Consider the following 26,109-nt stretch of genomic DNA (forward strand, 5'->3'; position numbering starts at 1 on the left):
CTCCCTCCCCCACTCACGCACATGCAGTACCTCTCTCAAAAAGAAATTAACTTAAAAAAAATTTTTTTAATGTTTAATTATTTTTGGAGAGAGAGATACAGAGCGTGAGCAGGAGAAGGGGCGAAGAGAGAGAGGGAGACACAGAATCTGAAGCAGGCTCCAGGCTCTGAGCTGTCAGCACAGAGCCCGACGCGGGGCTCCAACCCACAAACCGTGAGATCATGACCTGTGCCGAAGTCAGATACTTAACCGACTGAGGCACTCGGGTGCCCCCCCCCAAATAAATTAACTTTAAAAAGAAAAGCAAGTAAACAATGTCATATACAGTTGGACGTCAATTATGTACAGTTAAAGACATGTAATACACGAACCTATACTGATTCCAGCCACATATGTAAGTAAAAGACGTAAAAAAACCAGGCGTGAGAATAACACTTATTTAATGAGAGCAGCTGTCTACTGGCAGAGGGAAAGGAACAAGATTATATTCGGATATAATAATTATTATTAATAACACTATACTATTAGCTGCTTCTGCCTCTATATTTTAAATAGTTCAAAATTTGAGTGTTCTCCATTTTAATCCCCAATACTCACTAACTTAAGGACATTTGAGTCCAGGAACATTAAGCCTGAAATAGCCTGCATTTCAAGATTAAACAGTTTGCTCTCCCCCTAATTCCCTACCCCCACGAATGTTCCCCCACAATTTCACAAAAATCTTCTATACGCACGGGAATGTATAAGCATAATTTTCACAGAGATCACAGAAAGGAGTTGAGTCCCACATCTGGGTCGGCACAAGGGAAAAGAGTAACAACTTGCACAAAGTGACAAAATAAATAAGAACTTCCCCCAAATGTAGCAAATGTTGGAGCCTAGGATTTGAGGCGCCCAAGAAGCGTGAGCCCCACCCTCCATCCCACTGCCCATGAATCCTCAGGAGCATGGAATGAGCTTTGGCTTTCCACAGGACATGGGAGAGGGCCTTTGAGCAGATCTGACCAGGTCTCCAGAGCAAGGAAGCTTCAGACACATGTCCCCATGTACGGTCGACATCAATGTAATCATAAAGAGAGTTCCACAATCTTTGGGCAAACACCTAAATGTGGCTTTAATAATCAGAGCTTCCTTTTGTCTCTGTTTATTTTATTAGAATATGGCATCCCTCCCCCCTTATATACTGTGGCTGGACTGAAGAAGAAAATGATAGGAAATTTTCCAGATTTTTGTTTCCGATCTCCGAAACAGTCGTGTTCTGACTCCAGCACGTGGGGAAAGATCATTTGAAGCAGTCCTATCAAAACAAGAGAGTGTAAAGACAAATTGTGGATACCAACCAAAGTGCCCTCTAGACATTTCCCATGTCCGAGTCTTTCCCAAAGCCAAGGTTGAAACCAGAGGACAGGATGGGTGCAGAATGAAAGAAGATACGTCAATAAGGGGATAGTGTCTGCCTCACACACGATAGTAATGTGTTAAGAACTAGGTTGCAGAGTTTGCTTTTAAGCCCTATCAAAATATCTCTCTTCAAAATGGCCTCATGAAACAGAATATAACCAAAGGCCACATCAGAATGACGAGGACTCACGTTTTCTGGAAGCCTGGAAGGGTAGCGAGGAAAGAAAGAAAAAGCAGGGGGAAAAGTCCTGAATGAATCACTAAAGGCAGAATATAGTAACAACTGGGCTGAGTGGTGACTGAAATATTTCACATGGTTACAGGCCTGAGTAATTCCGATAAGAAATCTCCTGGAGACCGTATCTATTTTCTATCTACCTAGTCCATGCCTACGTCAAGCTTAACTTGAGACTTCTTCACTCTCTTCTCCTAAAGATGCCCAGTAAGTCATTCAGGGAATGGATAGCAGCTGTTAAATGATCTCTCTCTCTCTCTCTCTCTCTCTCTCTTTCTGGTCTTTTCCAATGCTTTGGTTCTTATTTTAACTCTTTTTTTTTTTTTTTTTTTTTTTATTTTATTTTTTTTTTTTTAAATTTTTTTTTTTTCAACGTTTATTTATTTTTGGGACAGAGAGAGACAGAGCATGAACGGGGAGGGGCAGAGAGAGAGGGAGACACAGAATCGGAAACAGGCTACAGGCTCTGAGCCATCAGCCCAGAGCCCGACGCGGGGCTCGAACTCACGGACCGCGAGATCGTGACCTGGCTGAAGTCGGACGCTTAACCGACTGCGCCACCCAGGCGCCCCATGGTTCTTATTTTAACTCTTAAGTGAGTCATTTATTTAATAGACAATCCTCTCCTCTGCAGCTATATGGAGAAAATGTTACTTGGAAACCCAAATGGTGTCAATGGTTCTTATGGCAGAGTGACATTTTCTGTCCACTTCTGAACCTCAACCAAAAGAATTCCTAGCCTGCCTTTGGAGAGGGTCTTCCCGGCCTGTGGCTTTTGCTTTTGGTGTATCGATTGGTTTTTAAATTGGGAGCTTTCTAATTCTCTAATTTAGTTGCGTACTTTAGTAAAGAGTGAAAGCTCAAAAGAGACTTTGTTGTTTTCACACACATAAAAGAGACCTTCATTTCTCTCCCTCTGCCTCTCTTACTCTGGTAGGTAAAAATCACTTAGAAAAAGAAATCTCTCTTTCCTTTGTCAACCGTGTGATGAAAAAACTCTTGAAAAGCATGATTTTAAGATTTTTAAAAAAATTAATGTTACTTTTTAAGACTACTCAAATCATTCCACGGTAAATTCTAACCCGAAAATGTCTTTGTGTGTACCATTAATGGGAGATGGGGGGATGCCATCTTTAATAAAAATAGAAATAGATGCTTTCTGCTAAGACAAGCCCAATCGCTTTGAAGTGATGTCTAAGGGACGGTGCCGTAATTCCTACTATGAATAGATTTCTGGAGGCTGAGCCAATCAGTTAGTTGTTTCAAAGTTATGAGTCATATTAAGCTAATAATATAGAATGTTTTTTTCCTGAAGTCATTCTCTGTCATCGCTCTTACAACTATCAGACCAGAGAGGTTTGATAACACTAGGGGTTATGTGAGGGTGGGGAATTTTCGAGACGTTTATCTCTGGCTTGTAGTGTTATGATCTGTCTTGCCATGGGGCAGCCCAGGGCAGGCCGCAGCTGATGGGAATGCCTTTCTCACTATGCTGACACTCTCCCACCTGACACCTCCCAGCCTCCCACCTGACACCGCCATCAAGAGAAGGCCAACCGTCTTGTACCAGAAGAGCGATATGGTTTCTTCTGACTGGGAGCTGCATTTGCATTTCCTGGGAAAATACCAAATGTCTCCTTGGTCACTGGCTTGAAGATCACTTTGAGAACCTAAACTACTCATCCGCTCACCAGACAGTATAGCGCAGTTATAAAAGTCAGCACACATCCCAGTGCCCTGAGTTGTAAAAAGAACGCCAGAGGGCCTCATCAACCTAGTAAAAACTTAACATCTCTCCGCCTTCCATTGCTTTTCCTTGGAATTTTGTGATCCTACGTGTTTGGGGGGGAGGAACCCTTCCTGAAACATGTGGTAGCGGCCCATTGCCCCCGCTCCGTGTCATGGAGGAAGACAGAAGACCGTTGGCAGAAACAAGGACACTGTCATGAATTTGACAGGCTATAACTTTCTAAGACCATGTGCGAGGCATTAGAGGAAGCCTGTGAGATTTGGTGTCAAAGGAACGGGACTCAAAAGCCAGAGGACATATCATCAGACTCAAGAAACTTGAGTCAATGACGGAACCAATGGGCTGATCAGGGCCACGCTGAATACGCTGGCGGGAGCACCCTGCCTCTAAGCCACACGGGCCTTGAGCAAGTCAGTGCACCCCACAGAGCCTCTATTTCCCCATCCATAAGATCAGGTTGGAAGAATTCCAACATCTCAGGGGTTGATAGCGAGCACTGCACAGACGTAAGGTGCTGCGTGTGTGGATTGTGTTCGGAGCTGTGTCCCTCAATGGCGGGGTATAGCCAACTCTGGGGCTTGCAGACCTCCAGTTTTACCGCCCCCCCCCCACCCCAGGAGAACACCACAGCCCTCTAGAACCTGGCAGTCCTTGCGGCCAACGCCCCAGAGCCAAGACTCCTCAGGGAGGAGTGTGTTTCTCTGGTCTAAGAACATATTTCCCTATCCAGACTCCACAGAACGGTCACAAACTACTCTTAGATGGAAATGCTTTTTTTTTTTTTTTTTTTTTTTTTGTCATGAAATAGCTACACTCAGGCAGTCAGACGCTGACACCTTGCAGCAGAGTTTAAAGAGATGTATGTTTAATTGTTAATGTTTATTCATTTTTGAGAGATAGACAGAGAGACAGAGTGTGAGTGGGGAAGGAGCAGAGAGAGAGAAGGAGATGCAGAATCCGAAGCGGGCTCCAGGCTCTGAGCTGTCAGCACAGAGCCCGACGCGGGGCTCCAACTCACGAACCGCGAGATCATGACCTGAGCCGAAGTCGGACGCTTAACCGACTGAGCCACCCAGGCGCCCCTAAAGAGACATATTTTTAAAAAGCTCATTTTAAAAGCGCCTCCCCTCTCCAGCCTACATCTGCCTCTGTGCATCTAGAAAGACTCGTAAAATCCTGAGCCTGTCAGCATAGCACATCAGGTTAGAAATACAGAGATCATGTAAACACAAGCAATAAACATAGATACAGGATATAGGATGGGCATATGTACATACATACACACGACACAGAGGAATTCTAATCCCCAAACTCAGCAAATATGTTGACAGGAACCAGTCCCATGGCAAAGAGGCACCGTGCAGATGCCATGGTGGGCATCTCTCCCTTCACCGTGGAGGCACTCACTTTCTAGCCGTTGAGTGTTAGCTCCTGGACTGTCAGCTGAGTTCCCCTTTGGGAATTGCTCTCAGCCCAAGAAATCTGCCTTGCCCAAGTTCAGGGCCCCTCTCCAGGGGCCACACGCATCCAGTGGCTGGCAGACACGGTGGCCTCAAGCTGGGACGACTCTGAAGGACGATCCCAGCCCCAGAGCTCCCCCACCCATGTTGTTGCCCATAAAGCTCCATTCCTGGGCCTGTTTCCTAGGAAACGGAACCTGAGATAATGCACTGTTCCTCTTTTTGGTTTCTTGAAGGCAAGAGGAAGACTTAATAAATGAAAAGAAGCTGTGCTAAAGGGGTTCCCTGAGACATTCGACACAGGTCTCAGGCATGAGCCGGTGAGAGAGGCACACTGTGGGCCACCTGCAGCCAAGTGAGCGTCAGAGAAGACACAAGCACAACCCACAACCCACCCACAAAATAAGGGCTTATGTCTGAAGGGCATAATCCTCCCAATAAGCACTGAGTCTCTTAACTGTTCTTTTAATGAAGACATTTATGACCATATTCTTAAAAAAAAAAAAAAAATTGCCTATCAATCCAATTATTTCACATGGCATTAATCACATCTGGGAACAAACTATCCCATTATCATCAACTCACTCCCTTGAGGAAACCTACCCGGCCTGCAGATCTCTCCAAGATGGAAAAGTCCCACTATGGAGGTCCGATAGGCAAATAGGAAGGTTCCGTCGTATTTTGATAACGCAAAGATCAGAGGAACAACTCTGTATTCCTGAAATCAAATTCCCCATGTGACTCTCAGAACACTCTCCTCCTGGCTCATTTCTTTGGCTGAGTACTGTTGGGAAGGAAATCCCTCTCATAGTTGACCTTTCGTCTTTCTACACAGATCTGTGTAAAGAATCTGGCTGGAGGGCTTTCCCTCAGGCTTCTGATGGGACAAAAGTTTTACAGTGTGACAATAGGAATTCTCTAAAGCTGATCAGTCAGAAAGGTGGGCCCCTGGACAAGTCAAAAAGTGCCCTTCAAGACGCGGTTTTTTATTATCTGCAAAGCCCTGTGAGCTCAAGGGCAAAAAAGACACTATGGAATAATAGATCCTGAGTCTACTTTTGAAATTGCTATGTGCACATAAATCCTTCCTTTTAAATTATGAACCATAATACATTAGTAGTGAAATTGAAACTAGGTGAATGAAATTCAAGGAACCAGAAATTATTACGTACGATTTGCTACACAGGATTCTGGTCTATCTTGAATTCCTCAAGGAACTGTGAACAAGAGCTAAACAAGTGAGGCATTAGCATTGACCCCACGATGTTGGACTTGGGCAGATGTCAAACCTTCCCTTACGCTCACAGGCCGTGGAACTCAACCATGAGCTGACAAACCACATGCATTCCAGAGGCGACGGTCTTACCCTCTTCCTAGCTCTTTAGGCTCAGGATTTCTAGCTACCCTCCAAGAGTGGTTTAGGAATGGGACTAATTTGCTCCTGTGGTATTTAATCTTTCATTTAATCCATGGCATAAATGCGAACTAACCTCTACAGGAAGCAAAATGGAGGCTGCTCACCTGCATGATCTAACATATCCCCCAATCCGTTGCTTTTATGTACCTAATGGAATTTATAATTTAGAGAAGTGTTCGGGAACAGCTCTTAGAAGTGATGAGCCAAAGAAATCTGAAATTCTAGGAGTGGAGAACTCAAAGTGGCCACTCATAGCAAGCCTCTACTTTGTGTCTGGCCTTCTTGCTCTGTACACACAGCAGCAGGCTAAATCGCCAAGAGAAAGCCTAGAAGGTGCCAGACGGGATTTCTGTAGGGGCAGGTAGGTCACATGTAACCGTTTATGACAAGATGCTGCCAAGGTGACGGGCATACTGTGCCTGGATAGAGGCAAATCCAGTACTGTTCCGGGCAGGAGCGGCTGCCTGAGGGAAACTTCTGCTCACGATCACTCATGGGCTTAACTGTGAGGTTCTTATCACCTAGAAGTGTTTGTCTGCACAGCACATGCCCTGCCTTATGTCCAACATCAAAGAAATACCCGGACTAATACAAAAGCAACCCAGAAGTGCCGTGTAGTATTTGACTCAGAGCCTGGCACTTTCAACCGATTGGATTAGCTTCTTTGATAAGGAGGACAAACACAAAAAGATGGACTTTGGAATTGGAAAGAATTGCCTGGAATTTTTTTTTTTTTTTTTAATGGCAGTTTGAATCAGGCAGGAGTTTGAGAAAAGAAAATTAAGCCTATTTTCTTGTTCCTGTTGCCTACTGGGAGTTTCTCCCCAAACGAATCTACAGGTCCCCAGTATAGAATGAAGACTTGATACGTACATCTACTGAGCTCATCCCGGTTATACCCAAGTGGTCTACCAAAACTCAGGCAAAATAAAGCTGTAAACCATCGGCCCCTGTTAAACAAAATCTTCAACTTTTGACCTTTGTGACCCCTGCTCCTGGGCTATACTTTGACTATACTTTAACATTGACCAGGGTCAAAATGACTCTGCAACCCCTCAGAGCATGGGCTCTATTTCTGTGCTGAGCACACAGTATATGTCTGCTTTGTTAAATAATACTAATAACCAGAAAGATGCATTGCAAACAGGAAGATAAGAGACACAAAACACAACAAAAAACCTCCTTGGTTCCCATAAGATTAAAGTCATGCAGCCTTGCACACACTACAAACATAAGCTAAAAGTCTGCAATTTTCTGGAATGGCCTTCGTCATGACGATTTGTAACTCTCTATGTAAAACATATATATAACGCTGCCCCCAGCGTGCCCTCCCCGGAGCACTCTCCTCTTTGTGAAGGGTGTATGTCCTGGGCAGCTGACCTAACTTGGGCTGGAATAAAACTCTTTATTCTTTCTCTTTAAAAATGTCAAGTGTGTTCATTTTGCATGGACAACCCATCCAGAGGCTTCACCTCCCTTCGTATTCTGCTTTCACTCCCTTGCTGTACTGAGCACCAGGCAATTAAATTGAAGGCCCAGTAACGGCCTTCACTGGGCTTACAGTCCAAGGGGGACACACAAACGTAAGAGTGCGGTCTTCTCTAGTTTTGCCTGAAATCTTGAGGACTCGGAAGGAATCTCTTGGCCAAGAGATGCACAGCAAATCCCTAGTGACAGAGGAGAGAGAAGAACTCCTAACTCCCGCTTTCTGTTTTCTTTTGCTATTGGAACCCAAATGACCTTTGTCTCACCCTCTAACCCCAGTCCCGGTCCCTCCCACCTATAAACTGTGTGCCTCATTTCAAAGATCTACCTGGAAACTCCTTGCTTAACTCAACATAATAAAAATATTTGCAACATTTATGTATTTTTGTGCCAAAGAATCAGGTAGCCATGTCTGCATGGGATAGTATCTGGGAAGATGAATGGAGGCGAAATAATCCTAGAGAACCCGAAAGAAATCACCATCAAAAAAGTCTGTTAGCGCCACCAGGCAGATGAAGTTTTATTTGCCTGCCTTCTCTAGGGTTTCTGTTATGCAAATATAATTCAGTTGATATGGGTACTTCTGGGTTTTTTGGCCTGAGTTTCAAATCGTTCTGCCTTCCTACTCTCCCTTCCATAAAACCCCTGCTACGGAGAATATAGTGGTAGTTTTGTAGGGATACAAAAATCTTCCATTAGAACATCTGCCCCTCGTAGAGGGGTTTTGGTTTGGTTTGGTTTGGTTTTTTTAATCCCAGACGCATTTACAAGTATGACTGAGTCTGGAGAATTGAGTTATTTCTACATTAAAATGAAGGCCGACTTCTGAGCATGCATCAATTCAAAGACAAAGTCATTCACAAGTGGCCTGTCGTGGGCTGTCAGACAATGAATCTGTCAACCCTTCCCTCCTTCAACAACAACAAAATTATTCACTACGTTTCCTAACAGTAACACGGGGGTAAAATAAGGACCAGATGTTCATTCCTTAAAATCTCCAAATTCCGTGTATGTGACTTTATTTTCCTTTGAGTGACTATTGAAAGATTATACCATAGTGACTCCATGGATTTTTTTTAAGTTGTGTAAAAATTTTGGCAAGCGTTTCTGGTAGAGTTGAGCCCACTCCCTACTTGAGTTTTAACCCTTCCTCTTTCTCAATTTGAGATTTACTGGAGGGGAACCTGGTTGGCTCAGTCAGTTAAACGTCTGCCTCTTGATTTCGACTCAGGTCATGATCCCAGGGTCGTAGGTTCAAACCCCACATCAGGCTCCACGTTGAGCATGGAGTCTGCTTGGAATTCTCTCTCTCTCTTTGCCTCTCTGCCCCTCCCCTGCTCACACACTGTCTGTCTCTCTCAAAATAAATAAATGAACATTTAGGGGGAAAAAGGTCTACTGTATACATACAATGAAGAAGAGACTATCTAAGTGCCAGGAAGATGCAATAAGGTAGAAAAAGACCATCCTTTCCCTCCCGGGGTGCCCTGTTCATTTTTGTTTTCCTCTCTCAGTGCTTGTCTGCTTTCTCAGACTCTTTCTATCTCTCTATCTTTGTCTCTCTCTTCACTGGTGGATTTCCCAGTCAATACATCCAATGATAATATTTCCATTAATATACAATGCTGAACCCATTATGTCCATCCTTCTTCCTAAACCTACTGGTTTTCCCAGAGCCCTCCACTCAATTAGTGATGCCACCATCATCCTCCCTCCCTTCTCATTGATCCCAAACCAAAACCTGGAAGTCATCCACATTTCCCTTTATCTCTTTCATCTCCTAGAATGAAGCAGTCATTAAAACCAGCTGTAGCCTTGTAAAGACTTAGACTTTCTTTATCTATCTTTTCTCTCCATTCCCATGGTCATTGCCTCAGTTCTAGTTGTCCTCCTTTCCCATTTAGACCCTTGCAAAGGATCTTCATGCTAGCTCACCCTTTGTTCTGATCCATCCTTTTGTATCACTGAAGAGATTTTTCTAAAATAGGAAACTAACCATTGAAACTCCTGGTTAAAAATCGTTCAATGGCACCTTACTCCCACAGATGAAACTCACACCATGCCATGTAGCACACACGCATGATCCTTGCGATTTACGTTCTGCTGGCTTTTTCAGTGGCATGCATCTCGTGTTCTTGAGCCATACTTAACTTGGTGCCATCCCCAAGCACCAAAATCTCATGTCGCCTCTACTCTGCCCATGTTCTGCATCATCTGTAATACCTGTACCTCTCTTTTCCACATGGAATGTCCTCATCAAGACTTAGCTCAATATCATCTTCTCCAAGAAACTTTTCACAATTCCTGCTCTCCTGCCCTCTTCTCTCTTCTACCACAGCACATGATGTTAATGTGCTATTTACCTCATTGCATTTGAACTACTTTCCCATGTCTCTCACACACCATAGTGTAAGTTGTGTGAAGGTGAGTTATTTTGTGTATGTTCTTTGTATCCTTAGTCATGCCCCACAAATAATATGCTCCAATAAATCAATGGCTAAGTAAATGCTGATTTCCAACTTCCTCTCGGTTCTGCAACATTCAACACAGTCACCTGTCGGTCCTTCTAGAATTTTCTATGCATCCATTTTGCCAAGTACTATTCTTATCTTCCCCTACTTCTCTGGACTATGCTTTATCCAGATCCTCTGGTGATGCCTATTATTGCTCTTATTCCTGTAATATTTGATATTTTAGTGACTCCTTCTTCCATTCTTTCCTTTTCTCCCCTATATCCTTTCCCTGGATGGTAGATTGAGGCCTTGGCCTGTACACATAGCCTCAGATGTAACCAGGATTACCATCAGCTTGAGGCAACTGTCACTGAAATGCTATTTTTCTGATATTTTCCTCTGTTCTCAAAGGTGTTTCTCCAGCCATGTTTTTAGTCTTTCATGACCCCATGAATATATTTTCATACATATTCTAGATTGAATCAAATGATTATCTTTTTGTCATATATGAGGAACAAATAAAAGAAAGGCTTAAAGAAATTTCAAGACCATACTATCCATGAAAATAAATAAAGTCTGTGAACATCATAACCAAAACTATCAGTGTAGACTCAAGAGAATTCAGATAGACGCTGAACACAGGTCACCTCTATTTCTTGTTTTTATTTAGGGGCTATTCGTGGTGGTTTGTGGGCATTGTGCAACTCTTAGAATGATAGCTCATTCTACAATGTAAATCCCACTGCTGTGGCCTCACCTGGTAAGGTGTGATAGATTTTATTCAAGTCTTGAGTCCGTATGTGAGAAAACTGTTTAATTCTGGTAGAAGGAAGGCCAGCATTATGCTCCCAGTACGATGTCTTACTGGGGAGGCAGAAGCAGGTGGGAATTCTTCTCCTGGGAGGACAGGCTTGACTCTCTCAGTGGTTGATTTTTTTTTTTTTTTAATAGCTGATCTCTCACCAGCTACTGTATTTGTTTTCTTGGGACTAGAGCAGGCAAGAATCACATTCATTCATTACTCAATTCACAGCCTTATCGTTGGCAGTTTATTTAGCTTTGGCATTATGTTCAGGTCTTGGCCTCATAAGGGAAGTTTAGGATCTGAAAAGATAGGGATTATCTCACAATTCAGTTATTTCCCCTGATGGAGAGAACACAATTTGCCAAAAGTATTTTGTTGTGTGTGTATGTGTATGCATGTTTGAAATCAACTGCTTGCCCTCAACTCCACAGCTTGAGGATTAAAGAAAATCACTGATCCTTTCTTGGACTCACCATAAATTGTGCCTGGCCCTGGCCATCTAGCTCTCAGCAGGACTGATTTAGTGCAGTGATGAGGTCCCTGCATGCTCCCTTGAAATGACCGATCTTCTCTTCCTAGATGCTCAGTGTCCTCAACTTTGCCCCAGAGCATTATACTTGAATTCTGATATCATAATTCATGCTCTACAGAGCTATGAAAAAAAAATAATTCCCTATAAGGACTCCCTACCACTCACATCCTAACACTATTTCTCTTAAGCTGTCCAATCAGAGATGTAGCAGGCATTGTTGGCCACCTACATAACATTCATCCTCCCAAGCCTCGTCCTTTCCATCAGAACCCCAGTCTGGGAGAAATCCACTGTTCCTTCACATGGCCACGCAACTCCCCTCCCACTACTGCTGACTGGGTTAGAAACATGTGATATAATCCCCGTCAAGGAAAATTCTCTGGGGGCAGTAGTGGTTTCTCAGAAAGATTCCTTTACTGATAAAAAGGCACACACACACACACACACACACACACACACACACATATTTCTCTGGGTGCTTCATGTGACATGACATTTATTTTGCTACATGTTGAGACAACAGACATCAACAGATGTGAATTTCATGATCCTTTGGCAATAGTAATTTGAAGAGGCAGGAGTTTGTGTGAAATACATACGTTTATTTAATATTTTCATTAGTGTTTTTTTTTTATTAGGACTAGCCATGATGAGGTTTAGAAGTTAATACAGATGAAAGATTCAATTTAAATATAGAGAATAATAATGGATCTAATTGTTTACTCTGAAATAGGGGAAGTAGCCCCCAGAAAGGAGCATGAAAAATCCTCCAATCTTTATATCCCAATAATTTATGATGTTGGCTTCAGGGAGGAACAAGGCCCAGTTTTTTAACATCAGAACAGACCCACTTCTCGAGCTCTACCATGTGGGTAGAAACCACCCAACAGGACAGACAGAGCATTGGCATGGAATGGAAAAGGCCAAGACTCGAAACCAGCACTGTGGTGGGCCGCAAGGACCGTGGAGCTCTCTTTCTCTCCCCTTAAGCAGAGAGTTGAACTCATTGGTCTAGAAATCCTTTCAGTTGAATCCTTCAACATTATGGTGTTGACTAGTGGCCCATACCACAGGGGGAAGTGTCTGGGCCCAAGACATTCAGAAGTACAGGAAGCGTGAGGAAGGGACCCTCAATTGTTGGGACAACTCCACGTCATCTCTTTCTTTTTCTTCTAAAGGTGTGAAACACTTAATGAAATGTGCTCCTTTTTATGCCCTGATCTCCTCTCCACTTCTGTCCTCTTTCCATGCCCTGATGCTTCTGAGCTGGCTCTATTCACTCTGCTTCCCAAAAAAGTAACCAAACAGGGAAGAAGATTAGACCTGTGACCCAGCTCAGGACAGGCAATAGCCTGGGTCTTCCTTGTGTCCACATCATCCTCAAAACCACTAACTCTGTCCCACAGCAGGGTGCTGTATTCCTGCAGAGATGAACCCTAAAGGCACCAGCTTCCTTCCTCTTTTGTTCAGTCACAGTTTTCCTTAAAGAAAATGTACCCTTCTTGTGGTGGTTCATTTCAAGTGTCACCTTGGCTAGGCCATGATACCCATTGTTTGGTCAAACACCAGTCTGGACATTGCTGTGAGGGGATGTGTTAGATGTGATTGACGTTTAGATCAGTAGACATGGAGTGAAGTAGATTACCTTTCATAATGTGGATTGACCTCATCCAATCAGTTTAAGGCTTTGAGAGAAAAAGACTGAGGCCCTGTGAGGAAGAAGACATTCCACCCCTGGACTGACCTCAGACTCGACCTGCAACATTAACTTTTCCCTGGGTCTCCAGCCTTCTGACCTGCCCTGTGGATTCTGAAGTGTCAGTATCCAACATCACATGAGCCAATTCCCTAAAATAATTCTCTTAGATAGATGATAGATAGATATTCATTTATAAATTATATATAAATATATATTTATATTTAAATTTATGATACATATATATCCACACAGACACCACACACATACTATTGGTTCTGTTTCTTTGGAGAACTATGAGTAATATATCCCTAAAAACACAAATCCAAGTCCTCCTGAAGCCTAAGGAGAGAATCCATAACACCAATATATTTTTGGCTCATTGGTCTCTCACCTGGTTTTCACGCTCCACCAAGGCCATTGAACACTTTGTGAGTGATCATCCAGAGGAATTTTAAGATCTTCCTGGAGTCACCACAAAATATACAACAAGACTGAAGTAGGAAGTTTGATTTTACCTCTAAATTAATTTTTCATTAATTGAGGAAGAGTAGTTGATTTACCAAAGCCCTTTGCCCTTTCTGGATTGTTCTTTTGGTGGTATTATCTAAAATTCACATTGTGTTTTGCAATTCTGTTATAAGAAACAATTTCTCTTTGTTTTCTGTAAAACCTCCCTAGTTGGTCTTAGTACTTTGCTTAGTGTCTGGCGTTCCCTTTATTTTTAGATTTGGTATAATGTCTGGTGCATAATAGGTTTTCAATATATATATTAAGACTGGAGAAACTTTATGATAGGTATATCATCTTCTTCCAGCTGAAACATTTAGGGTTTTATAAGAGAAAGATGCCTGGGATTTTTTTGTCTTCCATTTTGAAATCTATTTTAACACTCAAGAAAATTATTCAAAGGGGGAAAAGTCATCTGTATTTGCTTGATCATAATATATTGTTTTAATTCTTCCATGATGTCTGGGGACTTTTAGAAACAGAGACACCAACTGAAAGTCAATATTAGGAGTTGATTTCATTTCATACTCATGCTTAATAGGGCTTTGGGTATTTCCAGTGCTGCGATCTCAGACTCCCTCGCCAAATCATGGGCTAGATAATATGGCAGGGACATTTAGCCTTCACCGAGGGATATTTAGATAGGTGTCTCCAACTCCCATTGGGACCACCCTTCTGCCTGTTATTGAAGGCTTTGGTCTCTTCCTTCTGGGGCACAGCATTAATTCTGGAACTCTGGCCCTGCTTCAGCTCCTCCAAAAAGCTACATTTGGATATTTTAGTAGGAAACTACTTCTGTATCACCTCATTTCCTCAGAGGTTGATTGAAAGTTGCCTTTCATATTTTGTATTTCTGTTGTACATTTTCAGAATGCCTGGCCCAGTTGCAAAGCCATACTCTGTAGTAAAGCACAAGAAAAAGGTGATAAAAGACCGGCCTTGGTCACCCACCCAGGATGAAGCCTCTGGCAGCAGCCCCTGGAACTTTCGAGATTATGGATAGTTTATTTTGAAAGTCTGGTGTTTAAGACCCTTAAACATCCCCACTTTGCTTAAAAATTTCTGAGTTGCATGGGCATATCTTCCCTATAATTACCTAAATCTCCTTGGACTTTTAACCTTTCCTACCTTCACGTGGCTATCCCAACCACATCCGAAGACTCACTTTGTGAAGACATGTATGCTTTCGTTGGATATAAAGCAATGTTTCTCAAGTTTTGTATACTGGCATTCTGTGTTTAATTAAAAGCCCCCATTGGGGTGCCTGGGTGGCTCAGCTGGTTAAGCATTGGCTTCGGCTCAGGTCATGATCTCACGGTTGGTGGGTTCAAGCCCCACGTCGGGCTCTGTGCTGACAGTTCAGAGCCTGGAGTCTGCTTCAGATTCTGTCTCTCTCTCTCTCTCAAAAATAAAATAAATATTTTTAAAATTAAAAAAAAAAAAAGCCCCTATTAACCAGATCCATCTTTGTTGTTGATGTTGAAGACCACATCTTTATCCCAAGGCAGTGGAAGACACAGAAGGAAGGAAACAAAGCCCCCACTCCAGTAGAGCTTACTTCTGGTGGAAGAAGACAGATAATAAATAGTCAAATCAATATATCATATGGTGGGGACAGGGCCGAGCAGAATAACAGTTGGGCAAGGCCAGCTTCATAGGCTTACAAACCTGTGCAAGCTATACAAGGGCCCACGCTCAGAAGTGCCTCACACTTGTGACTATAATGCCCTGTGGTCACTGCCTCCAAATTCTGAATCTTATTTTTACTTTGGGTTTAACAAGTGAGGTCTGATGTGACAATGAAGCATACAGAGGGGGTTGAAGCTCCAGCCGGATCCCGCCTCCTGCACTTCCTCAAGACAAGTTCTCAGCTGCCTCTCCTCACCTTTGACACCCCAGGTCCCACCTGGCCTTCCCATCTCTTTCCCACGCCATGACCACTGCCACCCTGCGGCCCCAGTGGAGACCCGGACACAGACATGGAAAGGGTCGGGGTTGGCTGCGTCTCAGGGCAGGGTGTAGCAACGGTTGTCTCCATCACTGGATTTGCAGTGCTACGGTCATTGGGTGGGTGATTCACTGGGGCGAGCCTCTGTCCTACCCCTGATCCAGGTACCTAGTGTGTGACAGTGCCGAACTTGTCACTCCCACTGCAGTGCCTGCAGTGCAGATCCCCTCGCCCACCGGCTGCCGGACTGCCATGCTGTGCCCAGATGGGGATAGGAAAGTCAGGCCGGACATGTCCCCTTCCAACGGGTCGAAGACACTGTGGACAGGCAGCCCCACCTGCTTCTGAGGGTGTGCTCTCATTCTGTAAGTGTCCCCATGACTTAGCAGCATGACATTAAATAGCAAACACCACGACAGGTTGACAGGTCAGGGAGGAAAGGGAAAAGCTACCTATTTCGGTACCTTTAGCATTCCCATCGTCCCCCCCTCCCCGGTTTTTGAACCAGGGATCCCACATTTCATTGTGCGCTAGGCTCCACAGCGTATGTAATTGGTCCCTGGGTCAGGAGAAAGAAAGTGATGGATGAAGGAGCTCTGGTTGATTTAGTGTCGCCTGTGAGGGCTTCTCTGATAAGGTGACATTGGATCAGAGTTCAAAGAAGGGAGACTGAACCATGCAGGTACCTGGAGGAAAAGGGTTCCAGGAAGTAAATGGAGCAAATGCAAAAGTCCTATGGCAGGAACTCGCTAGGCTTACATCAGGAGCTACTCAGGAAACCACTGTGACTTGGCCCAAGTGGATGTGGGTGGAGTGGTAAATGAGGTCATGGTGGGAGTGGGAGCCAGTTGTATAGGAAATGACAGAGATTGTAAGGACTTTGGATCTTACTCTGAGTAAAATGGGAAGCCACTGGGGATGTTTTAATATTTAAGCCAAGAAACAACTTGATATGATTTCTACTTTAGGAGAATTACCTACGAGTTCATACTGACCATTTATAGAAAATATCTCCTTCCCTCTCTCCAACATCATTCTCCAACCCTCTACCCTGACTTCTCCTACTTCACTACACTTATCATCACCTGATATATTGGATGTATATTTTTATTTGCTTACCTCCCCAGATTAGCATATACACTCCGTGGCAACAGACCCTCGTTTACTGTGTCCCTGGAGACTCGATCAATGCCTGACACGTAGTGGTCTCTCAATGATTATGTCCTGGGTGAAGGAATGAATAGATCTCTTAAGACAGAGTATAGAACATCTTGAGAGACTACATAACCCAAAGCTCTCTTTCTTCTCAATTGACTTGACAGGTCATCAGCCAGAATGAGCAAGCCAACCCAATACATTCCACGCATGAAAATGTATCATTGTTAGCTGGTTCTTCCAAATACTGACCGAAATCTGACCGCCTTAAACTCCATCCATAGTCCCCACTCTGTCTCTTTACCGTTCTGAACATCGGTTTCCTTTTTAAAAGATGTTTTCCTTAGATATACATGCAATGTTTTTGTTTATTAGAGAACATTGGGAAAGAATGGGGGTGGGGGAAATAAAGTATAATGGCCAAGATTGTAGGCTCTAACATCTCACAGAGCTGGGTTCAAACTTTAGCTTTTTCCCTGCTAGCTGTGTGAACTTGGAAAAGCCACTCACCCTGGCTGGCCCTCAGTTTCTCCATCAATAATAAGGGGACAAGACGATTGTCTCACCGGATTTTTTTAAGGATTAAGACAAGTGACATTTATGAGGTGTTTGACACAGTGCCTGGTGGCACTGTAAGCAATCTGCTCTGTTGGGAATGCAAGCTGGTACAGCCTTTCTGGAAAACAGTATGGAGGTTCCTCAAAAAGTTGAAAATAGAACTACCTTACGATCCAGCAATAGCACTGCTAGGAATTTATCCAAGGGATCCAGGAGTGCTGATGCAGAGGGACACTTGTACCCTAATGTTTATAGCAGCACTTTCAACAATAGCCAAATTATGGGAAGAGCCCAAATGTGCATCAACTGGTAAATGGATAAAGAAGATGTGGTTTATATATACAATGGAATACTACTTGGCAATGAGAAAGAATGAAATCTTGCCATTTGCAACACTGTGGATGGAACTGGAGGGTGTTATGCTAAATGAAATAAGTCAGTCAGAGAAAGACAGGTACCATATGTTTTCACTCATACGTGGATCTTGAGAAGCTTACCGGAAGACCATGGGGGAAGGGAAGGTTAAAAAAGTAGTTTCAAACAGAGAAGGAGGCAAACCATAAGAAACTCTTAAATACAGAGAACCAACTGAGGGTTGATGGGGGTGCTGGGGGAGGAAATGGGTGATGGCCATTGAGGAGGGCACTTGTTGGGATGAGTACAGGTGTTGTATGTAAGCGATGAATCATGGGAATCTACTCCCAAAGCCAAGAGCACACTGTATACGCTGTGCCTTAGCTAACTTGACAATACGTTATATTTAAAACAAAAACAAAAACAAAAAAAACCCACAAAAATAAATAAATAAATAAATAAATAAAACTATTTTAACTTCTTTTTGGTTAAAATGAGCTCTCTGTAGAATGATGTCAGTGAGAAAAATGAATCTCTGTCTAGAATTTTTAAAAGAGTTATAAAAAATGAGGTTTGTTGGGTCATCTCCGTATATGAAAAGGAAAATAAAATATCTTTTCTACAAGTAAAAAAAAATAATAAATAAATAAACGAAAAGAAGAAAGAAGAAAATGAAATTATTATATAATCACACCAGCTAAACACAACCATTTTATGACAACATTCCTTATAGTTGAAGACAATTCTTATTTTCCCCCCAAGTCTTCATATCTCTGAGTTAGCTCTCCAGGCACTGAGCCAATGTCACACAGAACAGTAACAGTTGAGTTCAAATAAGTACTGAGCCAGTCTTCTCATCCTCTTGGATCTTATCAGTGGCGCTTCTCCTTAAATATGTTTCCCAGAACTGGACACAGCATGGTCTGATTAGCACCAGGTATCCTGGGACCATCACCTTGACCTGAACACTAGACTTTGAGGAGAACAGCCTAGGTTGCAGTGACTTATTTTCCCAGGATTATTTCCAAACTTTCATCCTTTCCTACATAATTTCTTTATCTTTATTAAAGTACAGTACAGTTACTCTGCTGGATGACATTTCACTGGTTGAGTCCATAAAGCTAGCCCCGTGAGACCATTTTGAATCTCAATTTTATCATCTAATACATAAGCTGCCTATTCAACAGGCATATAATCCCTGTTTATAACTATGCTCTTGATTCTAATGTTAACCTCCAAACCTAGGGCATGCCTCCAGTGGCCTCTCTTGAGTTTGACAATTATCCACTAATCCATATATTTTGATTTCAAAAAAAAAATTCATCTACCTAAATTTATCATTTTCTAGGGTATAGCTAGGATATCTTGTTAAAATCAATTTCACCATTGCTATGGACTGAATTATGCCCCCCCAGATTCGTGTGTTGAAGCCCTAATGCCCAATGTGATTGTGTCTGGGAATATGGCTTTTAGGGGTAATTAAGATTAAATGAGGTTATAAGGGTGGTTTCCTCAGTAGTATTAGTGGCCTTACAAGAAAAGAAAGAGAAAGATCTCTCGCTCTCTCTCCACATGCATACACCAAGGAGAGGCCGTGTGAGGATACAGTGAGAAGGCATCTGCAAGGCAGGAGGAGTTCTCACCAGGAAATCTCACCAGGAACTGAATTGGCTTGCACCTTGGTCTTGTACATCTAGCCTCCAGAACTGTGAGAAAATAAATTTCTGTTGTTTAAGCCACCCTGTCTGTGATATTTTGTCATGGCAGCCCTAGCCAGCGAAGAAAGCCATCTCTGTAACATTCTTCATAGCTGACAGAGTAATAATCCTATTGAAAGGGGGAATAAATTACGGTCAGCAAGATTTTCTTGTCGCGAACTGATTCTTACTTCCAGGGTTGAATGGTTCTTATCAAAGTGCTCATAAAACTTCAAATAATGATTTCTAGAGTTTTTTCCACAGTATCATCATTAAACGTTAAATATACTGATTTGCAGCTCCAAGAAGCCACCTTATTTTCCTTTTGAAAATCTAAACTTTTGTCTGTGTTTTATCTTCTGGCAATATTCCAGAACAAGATTATCATTGGTAGTTCCATAATCACCCATGCCATTTCTTGTGGTGGCTTATGACTCAACAAATACATGATTATGTAACTAAGAACTTTCTAAGTTTTAGATTCCTCTTATCTCATCTTTGCATCACCTGGGCCCAGCACAGTGCCTGGTTTGTGGTAGGCACTCAACAGCTAACTGTTTGCTCAAATGAAGCCGATCTTACTGAAGAATGAATGATGTTATCTAGTTTGCCAATGACTCACAGAACTGTTGAAAGATTCAAGAGATGACGAATGTGGGCATGCCCAATAAACTATCCAGCACCATGCAAAGAGTCTCAAATTGTAGTACGCGAGGGAGCGTGGCAGAAAACATAAATGGGTGGCCCTTTGGATTGTAAGAGTCAACATGGAGTGGATCATGCCATGCTAGAGATCTTGTGATCCTTATTACAGAGCATGTCGATTGCTGCACCAGATTGACCCAAACATACCCACTGGGTCGAACATAACAGGAATTGTTTATCATATAATCTCGTTCCAGGTTGGGGCATGGTTGTGGGGAGGGGTAAAAGTAGGTAAGGAGGTTCTGCTCCACACTGCCATTCACGAAAACAAACTACCAGGTTGCTATTACGTTAAACTGCTTGCCCTGGGTATTTAAGTACAGTCAAGGGAAGAGCAACGAGCTGGGAGGGTTGCTCATTCATGATTGGTTTTTATGAGCCATCCCTAGAGGAGGTACCCATAACTTTCATTCACATTTCATTGACCAAAACTCGGTGACATAGACATACATTACTACAGTGGAAGCTGAGAAATGAATCAAACTGTGTGCCCAGGAAGAAGCAGGAGTAGTTTGGTGAATAGCCAGCCTGTCTGTGATTTTAAATCTGGGTAACCACTAAAAATGTTTGCAAACACTATCTGGCCAATGCTGCATGAGCCAAACAAAACATATCTGGAGGCTGAATGTAGCTCAGGGGCCTTCAGGTTGCACCTCTGCCCTGTTTATAAATGTTAAGCGCCATTCTTATTAGCTACGATGTCATTCTTTGGGATACTGAGACATGAACTCATTTAAAGTGGCATAGGATTGCTTTAGTCAGACTCCCCTCCTCATCCCACCTCTATCCTCTTAGAGCCACGGGCGCAGTGTTTGCTGCTCTAAATTTATCATATTCTGGAAATGCCAAGAGGAAATACCAAAAAACAAACACACAAAAAAGTTACAGTTGAAAGGAAAGGAAATTCCAAATGTGAATTTTCATTTCCAACTACTTGAAGCCATCTCTCTCTCTCACCACTCTTTAACAAATAAACAGATGACTTTGTTTAAGGCCTGGATCTGTTTTAAAGTTGCAAGAATTTCTGAGGAAGAAGAAGTGTTTGCTCTAGATTCCAATGGAATGGACCACTGACTAATGGACGCTACCAAAATGAACGAAGGGTGCTTTCTTCAAGGAGCCCATAGTCTACAGGAAATAAAAACACATGCATGTTTTTAAAGGCTGCACGACTAGGGATATATTGATAAGTTAAAAGAATAGATGAAAAAAATTAATCTTGAGAAAGACATAGTCTTTCGTGATTCTTTCCTTGCCTGAGTATTTTCTGAATTTGACTCTGATATGCCTTGTTGATGGTTGGTTTCTGTTGAATCTACTGGGAGTCCTCTGTGCTTCCTAGATTTTGATGTCTGTGTCTTCTCCAGGTTAGGAAAGTTTTCCTCTATGACTTGCTCACATAACCCTTCTACCCCCATTTCTCTCTCTTCATCTTCTGGGACCCCTATGATTCTGATGTTGTTCCTTTCTAATGAGTCACTGATTTCTCTAATTCTTAAATTGTCCTCTTTTGCTTTGGTCTCCCTCTTTTTTTCTGCTTCATTATTCTCCATAAGTTTGTCCTCTATATCACTGATTCTCTGCTCTGCCTCATCCATCCTGGCCGCTGTAGCATCCATTAGAGATTGCAGCTCAGTTACAGCATTTTTTGTTTCATCCTAACTAGCTTTTACTTCTTTTATCTCCACAGAAAGGGATTCTAACCTATTTTCCACTCCAGCTAGTGTTCTTATTATCATGATTCTAAATTCTGGTTCTTGCTTGTATCTGTGTTGGTTAAGTCCCTGGCTGTCATTTCTTCCTGCTCTTTCTTTTGGGGTGAATTCTTTTGTTTTGTCATTTTGAAGGGAGAAAAGGAATTAATGAGGTAAAAAATTTAAATTAAAAAATATCAAAATTAAAAAAATTAAAATTAAAAACAACACACACACACACACAAATCAAATAAATGATGCTAGATCCTAGGTGTGTTTTGGTCTGGGTGCTGAAAGAGGCTTGATAGATTAGATTAAGAGGGGGAAAGAAAGGAAAAAAAAAAGGAAATCGTTTCAAAATTTGAAAACATGATGGGAATTCAAACTGGTGCAGACACTCTGGAAAACAGTGTGGAGGTTCCTCAAAAAAACTAAAAATAGAACTACCCTATGACCCAGCAATTGCACTACTAGGTATTTATCCACGGGATACAGGTGTGCTGTTTCGAAGGGACACATGCACCCCCATGTTTAGAGCAGCACTATCAACAATAGCCAAAGTATGGAAAGAGCCCCAATGTCCATCGATGAATGAATGGATAAAGAAGATGTGGTATATATGTACAATGGAGTATTACTCAGCAATCAAAAAGAATGAAATCTTGCCGTTTGCAACTACGTGGATGGAACTGGAGGGTGTTATGCTGAGTGAAATTAGTCACAGAAAGACAAAAATTATATGACTTCACTCATATGAGGACTTTAAGAGACAAAACAGATGAACATAAGGGAAGGGAAACAAAAATAATATAAAAACATCGAGGGGGACAAAACAGAAGAGACTCATAAATATGGAGAACAAACTGAGGGTTACGGGAGGGGTTGGGGGAGGGGGGATGGGCTAAATGGGTAATGGGCATTAGGGAATCTACTCCTGAAATCATTGTTGCACTATATGCTAACTAATTTGGATGTAAACTTAAAAAAAATAAAAAATAAAACAAGTTAAAAAAAACAAAAAATAAAATCTATGATATTTGAAAAGAAATTCGAAAAAATGAATACACTGAAGTAGAATAAAATGAAATGATGGAAGTAAAATATAATTTGAAAAAATTACACAAAAATAAAAAATATAGTAGAAAAAATTAAAGAAAAATATTTTTAATAAAAATCGAAATTAAAAGTAACTTTTTTCTCTTTCTGTATTCAAGTAAAGAAACAAAAAAGAGAAAAAAAGAAAAAAAAAAGAATAAAAAAGAAAATTGAATAGATGGACCGGTCAACAGACTTTAATACGATTGCAATTACTCCGTTTTCCCCTAGAAGTCAAACTATGAAGCGCTTTATAGTCCTTAAACTAAGCAGGCAGAGAGATTTGTGCGTCTGAAGAGCGAGGTTGGCCCAGTTGAGCTTGGCTTAGTGTAACGGCTCCATTCTCCACTAGATGGCGCTGCTTAGCAGACTGGGGTGGATGGTTGTGGCGCTTGTCGGCGTGTGTGCGCATGCGCGGGAGCCGTGAAAATGGCGTCGCTCAGCTCCCCAGGCAGTTCTGTTCTTCCCTCATCGGGGGTCACGCACCCGTCCTCTGTCTTCGGCTTGCATCCACTCCCGCTTTTTCACTGTCTGTGACCAGACCCCAGGCAGCACCTCCTTCCTAAGTTTTATCTCAGATGCGGCTGTTTTTCCCCGATCCCTTACTTCTGAGAGACTGCGGCTTCGACCCATCCGCCCCCCTGCGAGAGGGCCTCCCCGGACCCTGGCCGGGTGTCTCGGCTGGTGACACCATGCTGCTGCTGACTCCCCGAGACTGCGGCGGGGCGCCAGCCCGCCCCAGAGAGAGTTCACGTGATCGTGTAGCAGCAGCGCCTCAGGGATTGTGGACAATCACAACGCACATCTGGTGCGAGGCATCAGCCGCAATGACCTTGTTCCAGCACCAGCGAATGTGGTTGTTCTCCCGGGTCCACTGGAGCCTTTGTCTGTTGCGGGGGGGTGCGCACAGCCTCTCCCAGGTGTCCTCCCAGCAGGCGAACCGCCTCTCCCCGTGTGGCCCGAAGACCCCCGGACTTCACTCTGCTCCTGGGAATCTGCCCTTCCCACCAGAGCACCGCCAGGTAAGGAGCTGCGACCTTTCCAACTCTGTGCTCCCCCTGTTTATAGGAGGAATTCAGTCTTAATGGAGTTTAAACCCTCTCCTTTCTCCTTTCTCTCTTTTTAGTTCAGTCCCTGAGGCTGTTTCCACTTTTCCACTTTCTCTCCAGCTGCTTTTGGGGAGGGGTGCTTTTCCCGTATCCTTCCCCCACCCCCAGTCTCAGTCCTCTCTCCACAAGCCAAAACAGCTCCCTGCCCGTGGCTTCTCTCTCCTCCCAGTTCACCTCTCCGCGCCGCATACCTGCTGAATTCTGTGGTTCGGGTTGTGCAGATTGTGGCGTTAGTCTCAGATCAGTTTTCTAGGTGCGCGGGATGGTTTAGTGTTGGTCCGGCTGTATTTCATGGACGCGAGACGCACAAAAAACTTCCGTGCTATTCTGCCATCTTGGCTCCTCCCGAGAAGTGGTCTTGATCAAAGTCTAGTGTTGGCAAAGATGTGCAAACAGGGATGGGGCCTCCTAGTAAGGGTAGATGCAACCGGCCAGGAGCGTAATCTATCAGTATGCATAAAGTCTGTAAGTATATTTCTTTTATCCAAGCCAGTTTTACTTCAAATCATTTCTCTTAAAGAAATAATACGACAGGGGGTAAATGTGTGTACATAATTTCCATTTGATTATAGTGTGGTGTATAATGGGGAAATTGAAAACACTTGAATATTCATTTATAAGGGACTGATTAAATAAATTATGGTACACATATATAAAGAAATGCTATGTACTCATTTTAAAAGATGAGGCAAATCTATATGGGTTGCAATTTAAAGACATCTATTTACAGTAAATGATAAAAGGAGATTAATTAAACATAGTATAATCTTAATCAGAGCAAATGATATTTATAAAGGCATTAGAATGTCCAAAAGGATACTTACTAAATCATGTGCCACAGTAAGTAGAGAGGGTTCTAGGAATTGTCAGAGTTGTAATTTTATCATCATCATTATGCTTATCATCATCATCATCAACATTGTCATTTGGGGGGCACATACTATGTATCAGACATTACGCTAGACAATTTACAAATATTACCCCATTAAATCCCTATGAGAACGCTGTGTGTTAGGCATCATTATTCGGAATTTAAATATGAAAAAATATGGCACAGGAAGGTAATCTAAGGCCTAACAGTTAATGAGATACAGCGCTGGACTCAAACCTGTCTGCCTGACCTGAAAGCTGACACCCTTTCCAAAACACCTCCAAACACCTCCAAAACAATATATAAGATCTAGTACCCAGCCCCCCCTCCCCCCAAAAATAAGTTTATAATCTAATGGAGGAGCAGAACAGGAGGAAAACACACAGACGGCTAAGAATGATGGTGGTGATGAAAACAATAGGAATGACTGAAGCTTATTTAAGTTTTACAGTTTACCGAACTCTATTCTAAGTGTTTTAAATTTAATAACCTGTCACAACTTTATGGCAACTATGTGATAGGTGCTATTATCCCCACTTTGCAGAAAAGAAAACTGAGGCCCAAAAAAGATTAAAAGCTTTCTCAAGGTCACAGTTTCAGGATCTTAGTGTTTAGCCACTCCACTTACACTAAGTGTTAAAGTAACTTACGAAAAGGACCAATGGATTTTCTTGAGACATCAAAGGAGAAGATTACTTCCAAATAGGGACTTGTAAGCTCTCCGAGGGTGGGGCTCTTGCCTGCCTGTCCCTTCAGTGCCACCAGGGCCTAACACCGAGCCTGACAATTAGCTCTGCCATAAAAGGTTATCGAATGAGCATCCTGGAGGCAGCATTTCATCAGGACCTTATAGAACTGTGAGACTGAGCCAGGGTTCGGGGGTGAAGCGGGGCAGGGAAGACCAGTGAGGACACTCATTTCACAAACTCTGAGTTCACACACTGCGACTGTGAAGGGTGGCTCCCAGAGAGGAAACATAAAATAAGGGTGCTTGGCTGAACATTAAAGCACACGAAAGAGTCTGTGGAAGATAAGCTTGGGAAGTTATGTCAGCATAAGGTGATAAAGAGCTTTGAATGACAAGCAAAGGAATTTGGATTTTAGTAAATAAAAAGGGCCTTGTTACAATTTTTTCCCCCCTGCAAAATCTTGACAGACACAGAACAGGGCATTAGTTAA

This window comes from Leopardus geoffroyi, chromosome C3 (assembly GCF_018350155.1).
Source record: "Leopardus geoffroyi isolate Oge1 chromosome C3, O.geoffroyi_Oge1_pat1.0, whole genome shotgun sequence".
NCBI lineage: Eukaryota > Metazoa > Chordata > Mammalia > Carnivora > Felidae > Leopardus > Leopardus geoffroyi.